Below are 6,000 nucleotides of genomic sequence, written 5' to 3'. Positions count from 1 at the left end.
GCTACTATGTCCTTTTCTATGCATTGTTTTCAATTACTGGCGTGAACTACGCAGTAGGCACACCCAACCAGATTCTCTATGTATCCATATATCTTCTGTCTTTCCTTTCTGTTTACTTAATGGAATTCAATATTGACTTGTTTTGATTCATTATTTTATTAATATTTAGATAATTGTGTTTGCATGTCCTGACCACATTGGATTGCAGATAATACTGAATTTGTTTTACTAATAATAATGCAGAAATACTTATTACAGGTAAGATTAATTTGATGCCTATTCTCTGCTACATGCCTCACATGGCTTTCGATATTGCTGATATTTGTTATGTAACTTCTACTATACCCTTTTGTCTTTCTATGGCCACATATACATTTTTTTTACATTTTGTACACCTCCCGATTTTCTTATCCATACTAATCTTACCAGCCTTGAGAAAGTCGCAGGCCTGTATGCAGGGAGGGGGAGAAACACGTGTTGACTGATGTGTTTTTCTTTGGAATATGGTTCAATGCCTGAATCAGCAATTTCTATTTGTCAATAAAGCAGTGTGTTTGAAAAACAAAGACGTCGTTTGGAAAAATTATTTTCCAATCGGAGTAGGATAAAGGATACTACAAAGTCCGATTGCACCTCTAACCAGCTTACTGTTTCCCGTTCCCCAGTGGAAAAGGGGATTCTCCCACTTAGTTCCTTCGAGAAAACTAAAATCTTAACCAAATTGTGAGAAGTTGGCCTGGTATATGCTGTCCACTAATTAAAGTGGGCACCTTGCACCAGTCCAAACAACCCCTTATTGATGATTAGGTTAAAGACAACCTTTATTGAAAGCTATCCTAGTGGTAGCTATGGAGAGCAGCCTTCAGGCTACGTCTCGAAGGAATGTAAAGCAGCTTGTTTTACCAGATCAGAACCTCCTGAATGACCAAATGCAAGGAGAACCACACAAGAGATATATAAAATATATGTATTTATTACTAAGCACTCTCTACTAACCTCTTTATGAGATTAGAGAACAAAGCACACAATATTAAATTACTAGAACAGTAAATAGCACAATACACAGTGGGCTCCAGGGGGAGACCAAACCATATACTAAGAAAGTGGTATAACTACCACGACTTGACAAGACACATTGCCTAGAGCACGTAGTATCGCTGGGACCCCAAGGAATCACCCAAGGTAGTGACACAGGGGACCGGTGCAGTGTGTGAACACAGGTGCGAGCTCCGTACAACTCTATGGGAAAGTCGCTGTTGGAAATTTAAAGGTTAGGGACACTTCGGAGAGGACTTTAAGCAAACCCAGCTAAACATAGAAGGTTCTAAGGCCAGCACCCTTGAGAGTACCAAGGTACCCGTAATGTTGGAAACCTTCGTTGTTTTCAATGGCGTGATGCGAATCATTGCTGCTGCCGGGAAGATGAAGTGTCCGGTGTGATCCAAGCCTGGATCGGAGATGAGAAGAACCTGAAAGCAGAGGGGACAGAGTCTGGGTCACTTCACAGTGACCAGGGGCACCATAGACGAATGACCACCGAGGTCGGGTGTTTCAGGTGAGAAGAGGTGAAGCTTGACTCTGCAGCCACGGGGACCAGGAGATGTCGACGATGACCAAAGTCCAGGGGTGAGCTGTCCCACAAAGGATGCAGAGTGCTGGAGGGTCAGTTTCCAGATTGAACACCAACAAGCCTTGGCAACTGCAACCCATGCGGGCAGAGGAAAGATGCTTCGGTGAGGACCTGCAAGGTCCTGGGGACTCTCCAAGCTATGGAGAGTCAGGGCACATCTGGAGCAACCAGGAAAGCCCACGGAAAGTCAAAGTTACCTTCACAGGGACCACCAGGTCGACGGACCAGGGATCGCGAAGGGACCTCAAGCTGAATCACAAAATACCAGTCCACGGAACACTCGTGAAGTGTAGACTGGAAATCTTCAGTGGAAATACTGCTCGGGGTCAGGACTACAAGTAGCCCAAAGCACAGCCTCAGGGATTGCCAAAAAGCATATGCTGCTGCAAATGTACTCGGTGCACAGGGGTTTGGGTTGCACAGTCCCCATGAGGGATGCGAGCCTCAGAATTGCTGAGAGCACAGATCAACCTCAGAGAGCTCGGAAACCCACCTCCTGTGTTGCAGAAATCTTCGGAGTCCTCAGGAGTTCGGGAGATGCAAACCGGTCAGATGCGTTAAAGGGGCCTGCCTTGCAGGGGAGTAACTCCTTTACTCCAAGGGAGATTCTTCAGTCATCCAGCATCGTGTACATCATCAAAGTACTTGGTTTCTGTAGCAGAGTTTAGTCCAGGTAAAATCTAAAGTCCTGTAGTCAGGGGTTCCTACTTTATACCCAAGGAAGGGGTGGGACAAACTCTGGGGACCCACCCATGGGAGGGTCAGGACAAAGGGGTGGCTACACCCATGTCCTTTGTCCATTTTCGTGCCAGAGCAGGAGCTGATGCCTCCTGAAACCGGTTTGAACTGGACTATGCACAGGGATACCAAATGTGCCCCCAGTGCAGACAGCAAAGCACTCTCAGACAATACACTAAAGCCTGTCTGCGAGGTGGTCACACCTCCATGTGACAGGAAACCTATTGTCAAGCATTCTCCTGCTCGAGTTTCGTCCAGCAGCAGGAGGGCAGACTTGTGTCTGTGGCTGGCAGCATCCATTTTGTGATGCCCAGGTCGAGAAAGCTGGTACCGGGTAGACCGGTGACCCACAGTAGTGGTTCTACAAGGGAGGAATCATACTCCCACACCAGTTACTGGTGTGAAGGTATGATTCCAAGGTGTTTGACACCAAACACAACATGTTTCCATGCAGCCGTTTTAAAGTTAGCATTTACCGCGAGGTTATTATGCACTTAAGTATATATGGTTGGCTGCATCACAAACAACCCCGGAAAATGGGTTCCGAAGGTTGCAGAGGGGCTCTGCTCATGCATGGGCACCCTCTCACATAAAACCCAGCACCCTGCCTTCAGGATTGATAAGGCCTGCCATAGGGGTGACTGATAGGTTTATATGTGCAGTGATTAGGATAGATATAGTGAACCTATATCTAAGTAAGGGGTGCATGCACCACCTTACACAGGCTGCTGTAGCAGACCTGTGGTGTCATTTTTGAATGGTCTCTCAGGGGTGGCACAATACATGCTGCAGCCCCTGGGAGGCCTCTGGGGGACCTATGCCCTGGGTACATTGTATACCATATACTAGGGACTGATAAGGGTACCCCAGAATCCAATCTGGAGTGTACCTAAAGTACATGCAAAACCAATTTAGGAAAAAAGCAGATACACTGGGGTCCTGATTAGCAGGATCCCAGTCAGACTAGTCAAAAACCAGCAAAACACCAGGAAAAAAAAAAAGAGGGGGTAACCATGCAGTCAGATTCCACCTTCCTACACCAATCACAATGGGTTCGTGACATCATCCATAACAAAACCCCACAACCTAATTTAAAGTTTTTACCAGCACTATCAAAATCCAGTAATTAGTCTATATTCGTGGAATTGAAACAATGATTCAGCTTCATTTAAAAGATTCAAATGACATCTCTGAAAGCAATTACTTGGACAAGGAAAGCCCAGGGCTGGGCACTTTGCCCGTGGTGACTGGCGACACATATTATTAATCTGGCAAAAACAAGCATGGATTGTACAACAAAAGGCAAGCTTTTTGCTGGAAACCACACGCGTGTTACCTCGTAAGTGAATTTGTTTTGATCTGTTTCTTGGCAAGTAAAAATCCTATAGAAAATGAAAACGAATGGTTATTTTCCCAACACATAACATTGCGGTTCATAGGAGGCTGATCGTAGTCCAGCGCCTTCTAGCATCCCCTCCCTGTGAAATCTGTTCTCGGTTCAACTCGCATGTCCTCCCACGTTGACAACCACACAGCGTGACTAAGATTAGACGGCGGCAAGGGCGCAGGCACAGTGAAAGGAGTTTGAGGCTAGGGGTGGGCGAAATTCACTTTCGCAAATTATCGCGAAAATGTTAAAAATCTCCGCAAACACGCGGAAATATCGCAAAGATGCAGACTTTTTTTTCCCGCCCGCGGTATTTTCTGCATGGTCGCGGCTCGCCAACTTACCCATGTGATTGCTCGCAGGCGCGTCCATCTTGTTTTCACTTGTCTCGCGGTGCATGATCGCGAGAAGAAAGACGTGATCGCGCGACGAATGACGTCACTGTGGGCGCGAACTGTCGCGAGACAGCGCAAATGGCTACCAACAATCCAACATCTCATGGAGAACGCGACCGGATCGGGAAAACTTGTCGGCGAACGCGGGGATTCAGGTAAGGCGATCGCACGCGAGAATGTATTATTTTAAAGCGCGAGCAAGCAAAAAATTTCCGGTAAAATGCGGATTGCGGAAATTGACATTTTCGCGCTCTCCGCAGAACGCAAAAATGTCGTCAAGTTATCACAATTTCCGCGACCGGAATGGAGTTTTAGCCCAGGCTTATCCAAGGCAAGAAATTCTGCCGGGTGCATCAAACCACCCAGTGGCGTAACGAAACTTGAGGGGGCCCCCCCTGCAAGGTACATTAGAGGGGCCCCTGAATCAGGAGCTCTCGGGCCAGAAAACTGTGCTGAGGCGGCACCCCTACAGCTTGGGGGCCCCCGCAGGGGCTGTGGGGGTCTCTGTTATGGCACTGGGGTGAGGAGGAGACACAATGTGGAATTAGTCCAGAGCTGTTGGCTGGGGAACCAGGTTTGAGTCACAGCAATCGGCTTAACATCAACAGTGATTCTGAGCAAATTACTTAATCTCCCAGGAATGTGTCCTTGTGTAATGTACCTCAGTCAAAAAAGTAGTCCCCTTTGGGTAACTTAGAACACCATGACTCATGCAAACAATCATATAAACATATCACCAGACTACAACACCACCGCCATCACACATAGAAAATATTTGTCAAACCTTAAAAAATAATCTTTCAAAATTTAAAAACATCATACATGACAATTAGTATACGAGAGAAATTAAAAAGAATAACAAATCAGTGCATTATTGGGAGAACAAGCAAGAAATAATCCTAGTCATAAAAGGCAAAATCAGACCAAGATCATTTGTCCACACATTTCGTTTTCGGTTACAGCAAATGTGCCTTTTTCAATGAGATTTTCTCTCGTATATTAATCATCATGTATGAGGTTTTTAAATTTTGAAAGAATTTTTTTTTTTTAATGTTTGACGGAAATATTTTCTATGTGTGACCACATATTTGGTTATTTTTAAATAAAATATTTGTACCCTTAAGTGTTGAGCACTTGGCCCTTTGATGGTGGTGGTTTTGTACTCTGGTGATATGTTTATAGAATTGTTTGCATGAGTCATGGTGTTCTAAGTTACCCAAAGGGGACTACTTTTTTGACTGAGGTCTATCTGGTGCCCTACTCCTTTGGTGTTGAAGGGGCCCCTCTCATTTATTTGAGATCCATGTGTAATGTAGCCATTGCTCTTGTAAAGCACTCCAATATCTTCAGGCCAAGTTTGTGCTGTATAAAACTGCAAAATAATTGGCATCATGCTGTGCCTTTGAGTGGGCAGTCAGGACAGGATTGCCAATTACAGGCCAAACTGCTAAATGTATACTGGGCTCGAAGCTATGGTTTGGGGCCGCAAGTTCCAGGGGTGAAGGGGGCCCTCGCTCCTTTCTCTATTCCTCCCAGCACTACATTTGCCTGCGAGGCCCAGGAGAGAGGCGCTCCTCCCCTGGGCGGGCCTGGCAGAGCTGCAGCATAGGGACGAGACCCCATGCTGGTGTGCTGAGCACGGCGCCCTGAGCAACTGTCCACGCCTAGCATCGGCCTTGCAAGCCAGACCCTTGGCTCAGTCCTCCCTGTTAATTTGTTGGGTGGCCTTCCTCTATTGCACCTAGGCGCACAACACCCATTGGACTCAGAGGTCTTCAGCCCCGCCCCGTGTGTGTCAGATGGGGCTGAGACAGCTTCCCAGGCACACACACAGCCGCACCCGAGTACTT

This window comes from Triturus cristatus, chromosome 1_1, assembly GCF_964204655.1.
Source record: "Triturus cristatus chromosome 1_1, aTriCri1.1, whole genome shotgun sequence".
NCBI lineage: Eukaryota > Metazoa > Chordata > Amphibia > Caudata > Salamandridae > Triturus > Triturus cristatus.
Note: the sequence above shows the minus strand (reverse complement) of the source record.